At 48.3% G+C, this 9,889-nt stretch overlaps 1 pseudogene; it reads right to left on the bottom strand.

Moving 5' to 3' along the window:
* Positions 1-244: 244 nt before the first annotated feature.
* LOC136659733 (5S ribosomal RNA) lies at positions 245-364 on the bottom strand (annotated as a pseudogene).
* Between the last annotated feature and the right edge of the window lie 9,525 nt (positions 365-9,889).

Raw genomic sequence — 9,889 nt, 5'->3', positions numbered from 1 at the left:
ACAAATAGCTCCAGAGATCAATATTCGGAGCAAAAGTAGCGTTTGTGGGTGGGGTAGGGGTTGAAGCACTTTCTCCTGCGCTTTGTAATCAGGGTGAATGTTCACATCTTAAAATCCGGCAGTTCATCTTGCCCAACTTGCTGCTGCTCTGAGTAGACCGAGCTGCATCTGCAGGTGTTTTCTGCAGAAGTGTTGGTTGTCTGAGACAGGTTGGCAACCTTCAGTCTCGAAAGACTCTGGTATAAGCCTACAGCACCCAGTATTCCCAGGCGGTCTCCCATCCAAGTATTAACCAGGCCTGACCCTGCTTAGCTTCCAAGATCAGACGAGACTGGGCATGTGCAGGGTAACAGTTGCTGCTGGTTGTCTGAGAAGCAACCAGATAACAGCATGTCTGTCTAATCGGCACATCTACTCAGCATGCAACAGGTGAGGCATAGTGGAGAGCACGATGGACTGAGACCTGAGTTCAAATCTCTTGCTTGATGATGAAGCTCAATGGGCGACCTTGAGTGGGTCCCTCTCAGCCCACATTATCCTATAGGGATGCTGTGAGAATAAAATGTTCTGTTGGAACGGGTACTGTGAGCCAGTGGCGTAGATAGAGGGGGTGCAAAGCACAAAGTTTTGCAGGCACCTGAATTCGCCATGCAAGGGACCCCTCCCCTCCCCTTCAGAACGGTTCCAGATGGTGGAAGCAAAACTAAGGTGCTCTGCCTCCGTTTTGCTCCCACTGCCCAGAATGGCTCCAGAGAGGGGCAGCTTGCACGACACGTTCAGGTGTGTGCAAAATTTAGTGCTTTGCACCCCCTCTAGCTATGCCACTGCTGCGAGCTCATTGGAGGATGAAAGGGACAGACGTGGGAAAAATGCACATCTTTTCAAGCCATTGTTTGCTGCATTTACATGCTACAATTTTAAGTGTATCCTTTAAAAAAGGGCACAAACCAACTAATTTTCGTGTCTGTGTGAAAAACAGAATGTGCAAAGAGGCCCATACTGGAGGCCGTACTTTTAACCTTTCCCATCCACATCCCATCCTCCTTCAAGGCTGCAAAGCAATCCTGGATTTCCCCCTGGAGGTGAACTTTCACTGGACTTCTAAAAAAAGGATCTCTTGCCCTGCTAAAGAACCTGACAGAGCATCTTCTCATTTAGATGCCTTCTCCCCTCGGAGGTGAGGAAATCCAATCTCCCCGCCCCATTCTAGCAAGTGAGCATATTAAGCACGTCCATATCAATTATTAAAGCTGTCATCACAGCAAAACTGGCAGGAATAGACCCGATACAATTGGAACCAGCAGGGAGTGGGTGGAAATGGATGGCTATGAATGAGATGAGTAGCCAAGCAACTCCGGAGTGTTCTCGTGGCTTGTTTATTCCTCTGAAAAGTGAATTATCTTGGAGATGAAGTGGTGGAAGAACCTGTGTAAATGACACAATCACATGCATAAAAGCATGGCTGCCAGAGACACTGTTAATGGACCTGGGATATATGTACACCAAAGATCATTGTCACATGCTCCAACTTTCCCATCTAGAAATATTTGTCCCCCTCCGTCCCAAAAAGAAATAATTATTTCTGTCTCATTGTTGAGTTCCTTTGGGGAGGGTTACAGCTAAGATATGTAGAGCCCAGTATCAACATGAGAGTTGGCTCATCCAGGAGGCCAACTGAGGCACTTGTCTCAGGTAGAAGATTGGGGAGCCTATGCCCCTCTGCCTGCTTGCTTCCAATGCTCCTCACCCCACTCTCTTAACTGGAAAAGACAGAGGGTAGTGGGAGAGCAGAGGAGGACATGTGGAGGGAAGGAGAACAATGAGCTGCAGCATCTCTGGCTCCATCTCTGATGCTCTAGCCCACCACTTTCCTCTCTCCCTTCCTCAGTTCCTCCTGAGCTCTCCAATCCAGGAGGTCAGAGGAGCAGAGGTAAGAGTAGGCAGCATTCTGCCTGCTACCTCAGATGCTTGGAGGACTTGAGCTGGCCCTGTCAAGGATTGCCTTTATGTATTCTGCAAGGTTTTAAAATTTAAAATATTCACGCATGATTTAAAAAAATGTCTCTTTTAAGGGCTAGCGAGAAGCAATCTGAGTGACAGGGGTTGTGTCTATTCCAGGACCTGGAGAGAAATGAGAACAGCCCACTGGATCAGATAAAAGCCAACCAGATGCCCCCAGAATGCCCAAAAGCAGGGGCTACGAGGGCAACAGCCTTCCTGCTCTGCTTGCACCCCAGCACCTGGCACTCAAAGGTTTAGCGCCTCTGACCCTGGAGGTTCCATTTTGGTTCAATGAAATATTCACCTGCAGGTGGCTCTCCATTGACACCCTGTGACCACTTCCTGTTGATTGAAGTATACCAGCTTAACACTTGATAGTACAAAACCCAATTGCACAAGACTCTTTTTTCCACTGAAAGGGATGGTCAAAATGGATTCGTTTTGCCACACTCCGTTGCCAGTGAAAGTTCGGTTTTCGCTCCCTGTGCCCTGGTGTGATCCTGTTGTTGTATTTTTGTTTGCAGAGTCCACAGACTTCTAACCAATGGTGGTTAGATTAGGGCTGACAGCGAGCTGTTTTTACTGATTAGTCACCTGCTTTTGAAGCCCATTACATTGATTGATTGATGACATGTAAATATGTTTGCCTATATGTGCCTTTGGAAGCTATTAAAGGAAGTGTAAGATAGCTTAAAAGGAAACCTGGGCCTCTGTTTCAGATCTCATATTTTCTTTTGCACAGTGGCATGCTCAAGCCAAAACATCCTTTGCCAACAGGAATTATCTTCCTGTCCTACCCATTAAGAACCATCCCTATTGGTCTGTGATCCATTTCAATAGCAGTGGTAAATTTAAGGGTATGAACTTGTCATAACACTACTCACAGCTATGCCACATTAGTGGCCCAATCCTTAAAAACCACCCACCAGGGACACTCCTCTTTTGCTGGCGCTGACTGCCATAAAGCAGTCAGTGCCAGGTGTAAAAAGTGTTCTAGAAGTTCTGCCTTCTAGAACATTGTCCCACATTGTCAGCTCTGCCACAACTTGCCAGAGCAGGTTAATTAATGGGACAGGTGGGAGGGTGTGGGGGAGGGCCGAACAGGCAGGGTGGGGTCAAAACCAGGCAGGGAGGGGGTAGGAAGAGGCAAGGGATGGGTGGATCAGGTCCTGGAAGGAGGCAGGTTTGGTAGCTGCCAAATCCCAACCCTCTTCCCAGACCTGATCCCACCGTGTTGTCCACCTATTTAGCTAGTACAGCCCCCCCCCATGCATCACAGAGGCTTGCCCCCCAGCTAAGGGAATGATTGTTCTCTTACCCAGAGGAGACCTCCTATGCATGTCCACTCAGAAGTCTGTCTTACTAAGTTTAGGACTTATGAGCCTGCAAAATCAAGCTCATTTCATCAAATGCATAAGCATTAGAAAAAAATGGAATCAAAAAATTATTCCAGATAAATATTTTAAAAAGAGTGCTTGTCTCTACATGTGTACTCAGAAGTAAACCCTGCTGTGTTCAACGAGAATTGCAGGCTTGGTAGGACACATGAAAACTTTCTCATGAGAGGGATACGTCCAATAGAAAGAGGTGCCGCTTCTATTTGGAGGGACGTAAGAACTCTGTTCCCCTGTTCCCTCTGTTCCCCTGAGGGCTGGGGATAAGAATAGACCCTCAGTTTGGCTGTACTTGTCGTAAGAGGTGACTGAACAGCCACCGGGTAGATGGGACTCATTAGCCTGGGAAGGCAGCTCATCTGAGAGAAGGAAAACTCTGATCCCAAACCTCCACTGCCTTGTGGCTACATCCAGTTATGGAAAAGGCTTCAGGAGTCAACCTCAAGGCAAAATACAGAGCTGGAGTCCCTGAGGCAGTTCATGGCTGAACACAGTCACGTTCTGGCAACTCCTGCGACGTCGCTGGAACCAACCGTATTGGCTTCTGCCTTTCCATTGAACCATTTCAGCGACGTGGAGAGGGGTGATTTGCTGCATGGGTAACAGCCTATTCTCCATACCTACTTTACCCAGGCTTCGCGCACTGGAGAGGACACTCTGTTCCAGAACCACCATTCAGAGCGTGACACCATGGTCTTCCGAGACTGAAGGATGCCAACAAGAAGACAAGAACTCTGTACAGATCTTATCTCCTTATACACAGGTTTGGGACCTGCAGTTTTAACTAAATGTGGGTTCCAGACCAACAATGGAGGCTGGACCTGAGATGCTCTCTGGTCACATCCGTGAACTTTTCTGAAGCCAGCAGAGTCCACACGAGACCACTCAGTCTCGAGAAAGCCCTCCAGAACAGTTTAATGGGTTTTTGCTAAAAACTGGAAGTGCCTTTAAAACGCCTTCGGGGGCACGCAGCCTCTATGGGTTTCAGAACACATCTGGAGGCGGACCAGAGAACATCTCTGGTCGCCTCCAGAGGTCCTATGGACTGAATCAGTGGATTTGTGTTGGTATCTGCAAGGGGTCCGGGAATGAATCCCCTGCAGATACCAAGGTCCGAGTGTATTTTATCTGTCTGGGGGAAATTGTTGGTTGTGCAGGGTAATGCATCCTGCTTCCTGTCTGTCTCCCACTGGTCTGCTCTTTCTCTCTGTGTCCTTTCCCCTTCTGGCCCTTTGTGGTACTTCTGGCGCCCTTCTGGTTGGTCAACTGATGGAGCCAGCTCAAGCTTTGTAGCCTGAGAAGATGGTCTTTTCCAAATGCCCCAGTACCCCAATGAAAGATAGTACTTTGAAATGCCTTCCTGTTCTCATCTTTTTGCTCTGTATTGTGTGAAGATGGGTTGGTGAACACGGTTTCTCAGGAGAGGTATTTGGTCTGACTTCAACTGCTCCTTAGCACATGAATAAAGGGATCTTTTTCGGCTGCTTTTGATGGGTAATGATGACTCCTTAAATGCTCTGCAAAAAATCCTCCCTTGACAACAACAATTCGGTTTCATATTCATAGAATCTGCCGGATGGCTACGCTGGGATGTTGATTAAATCTTACGCCAAATGGGAAGGTTGTAGGGTGGTTTACGGCCTGTTTGAATGCTAACTACTGTTTTACTTGAACGAAATGTTCTTGTTGTAGTGCACATATTCCAAAATCTAATAATAGTAATAAAAAAGAAGCAATTTAAGGCAGAAAAAAATAGGAAAGAAAGAAAGAGAAAATGTGCCTCCTGGGCAAGGTTTTCCTTTGTTCTTTACTAAGTTCTTTACTAAGCTTCACCATCACTTTGGAAAAGCGATAGGACAAAAGGTTTGCTTTGTATGTAACACTGGCTAAAACTGTGGATTGTGAAGAGGAAGGGTGCCTTTTCATCTGGTTACCAGCGGAAGGCCAAAATTTCACTTGTGGATTATCCTCTCAAACACATGCCTCTAATTATACTTCGCATTAGTAATAAGAATAATATTCATTGGTTTCATAGCACATTCATGTGCATGGCGCTTAACAAAGTTTGAGGGGAGAGGTCCCTGCCCCAAGGGGCTTACAATCTAGAAAACAGACAGAAGACAGCAGAGGAAAGGGAAAGAAATGGGGGCAAGGTAAACAAGGGAAGATGAAGTTATTTCCTGTGCATGTTCTTAAGCTTCAATGCAAAATGCCCTTGGTGGGTTCTGATGAGGTATTTGGAGAAAATGAGAGAAGGGACATCAACGAGGTCTCTATATGAGAAACAGGAAACCAGTAAGTGGCCCATAGGGGCTGGGCAGCCTCATCCTATCCCCAGTGGCTCCACCGGGTGCTGCGGTGCCAGTATGGCTACCCCTGCATCCAGTCGTACTTCTGGGGCCACTGGAGGGCTGCTCGTGGGAAGGGGACCTTTGTTGCTTTCCCCCAGGAAAAGCCCCAGTCGGACTTGAGAGCCTCTGCGTCAGGCTTTGCCGCTGAACATGGAGGATTAGATGTGGCGGGGCAGGGATCAGCCAGTCCCACTCCCCATCCAGGCCAGTTCCTCCCCACCTCGTCCTCCCCTACTGATGTTGCCCACTCCCTGCCTCCTTCCCGCCCTGAAAACATTGCCAGGCGGCACTGAAGGAGTGTCAGCCAGCCCTCCATGTGGGGCTGAGGCTCAACACCGGCAGCCCCTCCTCTCCAGGTGCTGCAGACATGCCTTACTGCACATTTGCGTGGAAGCTCAGTGCTGGTACTGTGGGCTAATAAGACTGGGCCCTAAATCAGCCCAGAGGCAGGGCTGTAGCTGTGGGGTGGGCGGACTGGTGTGCTGTGGGATCCTACCCCATAAGAGAAATTTCAGACTCCGCCCTGAATTCCAGCTTTGATTTAAAAAGCAAGACTAGCTAACTCTTTTACAGTGGACCCTTCGTACCTGCGGGGGATCCATTCCCAAATCCCAAATCCCTGCAGATACCGAAAAACACAGATATTTAAATCCACGGAATGGCCCCAGCCCCCCCAAAACAGAAGTGCCTTTCAGAAGCCTCTGGTAGGGTTTTTGAAGAGTGGGGAAGTCACAAGCAGCCTCCCTGCACTTCACAGTTCTCCTGCATGTAACTGGAAGGCACTTCTAATCGCATCCAGTACTGTGAGGCCCTCCAGATGCAGGTCTGGACCCGCACTGAGTGAAATCCTCGGGTCCTAAACCTGCGGAAAAATAGGACCCCCAGTATTTGGGAGACAAAAGGAAAAGCATACAGACAGAACCTGCCCAGCTGAGTAGTACTGAGATGTAAACTTGATCTCATCTTCCAGTATTCTGGCCTGAACTCCTGGGAGGTAGAGTTGGATAAGAGTGATGTAAACAAATATATACCGTGTCAATGAGAAAACAGACAGAAATGTGCTTGTAGTTGGGCATCAGCTGGAGAGGAGAAGATGTACTCGTAGGTCTCCACAGGACAAGATCCAGCCACCCCTCCCCGCCACCCCCAGGTAACAGTGAGCAGCTTGTTGGTTTTATCTGTATTTTTCAGACACTCTGACTAAACATTCCCCAATCACCTGAATTTCTCTAGACAGTGAAACTTGGCTATTTCTCCTGCAGCTCAGCTCCCCGGATGGAGACACTCGCTGAGCCACCTGATAAAGCAAGTGGACACCACCTGTATAGCGGACAAGTAAATACTCTGGCTGGCTGGGATGCGGGGAGCCTTCCTGAGTGTTTATTAACCGGAACCAGGAAAGAAGGATTCCCAGCTCTTTGGTCCCTCGCTATTGGGGGCAGCGATGCTGGTGGAGCTCGACAATGCGCTTTGCAACCCACAAGGCCTTGCGACAACCTAAGTGGGTAATTGCATCACCTGGGATTAGGAGCACTTTGATAGCCTCAGAAAGCAGCCTGCCTCTGGGGCATACAGCTGGGAGCTTCAGTGGCCACGGCATGTAACAAAAATGTATTAGAGTCCAATCAAGGTTAGGTTTGAAACTCAGTACTGCTATTTTTTTTTTTTTAAAACATGCAAGAAAAAAAATGAGTATACCTGGAGGCCTAATCCTCTGAAACGGAGGAAAACAACAGTGGAGTCCGCTTAATGGCTCGGGGATGGTGCAGAAATCACACTTTTGAATGCAGGAAGCTCTGTCTTGTACTGGAGGCTGGAAGTGGAATGAGACACAGGACCTGGTGTGAGGGCATGTGATCAGAGGTACACCCAAAGCTTTTGGCACCCATGGCAATGCCGTGACGTCATGACGCCACGCAGCTTCATGTCGTCATTAAGGTACATGCACTCCAATGGCTTGCCTAGTCAGGAAGAAGTTGGAGCACAAGTGTGTGCTTGCCAGCTGGACGGGTGATGGTTGGGGTTTTAGCCTGGAACACCACTGAGCTACACCTCCTGATCACACCACGAATTTCCCTGCTTCTGCTCCACTATCATTGGTAACTGCTTGTAGCCCTGTTCCGGGTGTGTGTGTGTGTGTGTGTGTGTGTGTGTGTGTGTGTGTGTGTAATGTGAATGCCTGTCTGGGTGTGGGTTTGGAAATTCCTCCCCAGTCCTGTTGTCTGCTCTCTTTCCTTCCTTTTGCCTCAAGCAGGATTCCATGTACTAGAACTAGATCCAATGAGTAAAAGTGCAAGAGAGGAGAGCTGGCTGGATATCAGGACGATAATTCTTGATGGTGGTCAATTTGGCAGTGGAACAGACTGCCAGTGGAAGGTGGTGGATTCACCCTCACTGGAAATCTTCAAGCAGGGGCTCGAGAGGCACCTGCTGGAGATGCTCTAGGAGAATCTCCTGCTATGGGGAGGGGGTTGGACTAGATGACCTTGTAGGTCCCTTGCAACTCTATGATTCTGTGTATGCTGTCCTGCAGACAGGAAGGTGGATGGGTGACATGATAGACCCTGGGGAAGGAAGGGATTGTGTTTTTCCCCTACACTGCAACAGGAATGATAAAGGTGCAGAACAGTTTCCCAGCTTGCAACCTAGCAACCCATTGTGAAAACAAGTGCTTAAATGCTGGTTTTAACCTTGAATAATCCCCGTCCTCAAAGAGGTGATTCAAAAGCAAACAAAGAAACCCTTTCTGGCCTACCCTGATGTGAAACAGAATTTTCTTTTCTCTGCCTTTGTTAAGCCTTATGTTAAACGTCCCCAGGAGATCACCTCATTGCATTGTCTGAAGTATTTAAATAGTATGAAAGGAAGAGAGATTTGGGAGCTGAAGTGTCACTTCAGGAGAGTGGTGGACATGAATCCCCAAGGATTATGGAAATTGGAGGGGCTTGACCTGGGAGGGAATGGAATGGGAAGCTCTGTTGTTTGGATGGATCTGCTCTTTTGGGTGTCAGAGGGTGAAAGCTTTGACGCCAAAAAAAAATGGTTCCTAAATTAAGAGCAAGAGCATCAGAACTTAATAGCAGGAGAAATTCCATTAAGGTGTAAATTCATAATAGGCCCTGAGCGGAACCAAATCCAAACCCAAAGAGTGATTCAGGAAGTCTTTTTCAATGAATGATCTGAATCCCAAACCACCAAATTCCTAAACTCAAAACAAAATACTAACCAGACCTGATCCTGCTTAGCTTCCAAGATCATGGTATAAGCCTACAGCACCAGGTATTCCCAGGCGGTCTCCCATCCAAGTACTAACCAGGCCTGACTCTGCTTAGCTTCCGAGATCATGGTATAAGCCTACAGCACCCAGTATTCCCAGGCGGTCTCCCATCCAAGTACTAACCAGGCCTGACTCTGCTTAGCTTCCGAGATCATGGTATAAGCCTACAGCACCAGGTATTCCCAGGCGGTCTCCCATCCAAGTACTAACCAGACCTGACCCTGCTTAGCTTCCAAGATCATGGTATAAGCCTACAGCACCAGGTATTCCCAGGCGGTCTCCCATCCAAGTACTAACCAGGCCTGACTCTGCTTAGCTTCCGAGATCATGGTATAAGCCTACAGCACCAGGTATTCCCAGGCGGTCTCCCATCCAAGTACTAACCAGACCTGACCCTGCTTAGCTTCCGAGATCATGGTATAAGCCTACAGCACCAGGTATTCCCAGGCGGTCTCCCATCCAAGTACTAACCAGGCCTGACTCTGCTTAGCTTCCGAGATCATGGTATAAGCCTACAGCACCAGGTATTCCCAGGCGGTCTCCCATCCAAGTACTAACCAGACCTGACCCTGCTTAGCTTCCAAGATCATGGTATAAGCCTACAGCACCAGGTATTCCCAGGCGGTTTCCCATCCAAGTACTAACCAGGCCTGACTCTGCTTAGCTTCCGAGATCATGGTATAAGCCTACAGCACCCAGTATTCCCAGGCGGTCTCCCATCCAAGTACTAACCAGACCTGACCCTGCTTAGCTTCCAAGATCATGGTATAAGCCTACAGCACCAGGTATTCCCAGGCGGTCTCCCATCCAAGTACTAACCAGACCTGACCCTGCTTAGCTTCCAAGATCATGGTATAAGCCTACAG

This window comes from Tiliqua scincoides, chromosome 8 (assembly GCF_035046505.1).
Source record: "Tiliqua scincoides isolate rTilSci1 chromosome 8, rTilSci1.hap2, whole genome shotgun sequence".
In the NCBI taxonomy this organism is placed as follows: Eukaryota; Metazoa; Chordata; class Lepidosauria; order Squamata; family Scincidae; genus Tiliqua; species Tiliqua scincoides.
Note: the sequence above shows the minus strand (reverse complement) of the source record. Positions and strands in the feature narration are given on the sequence as shown.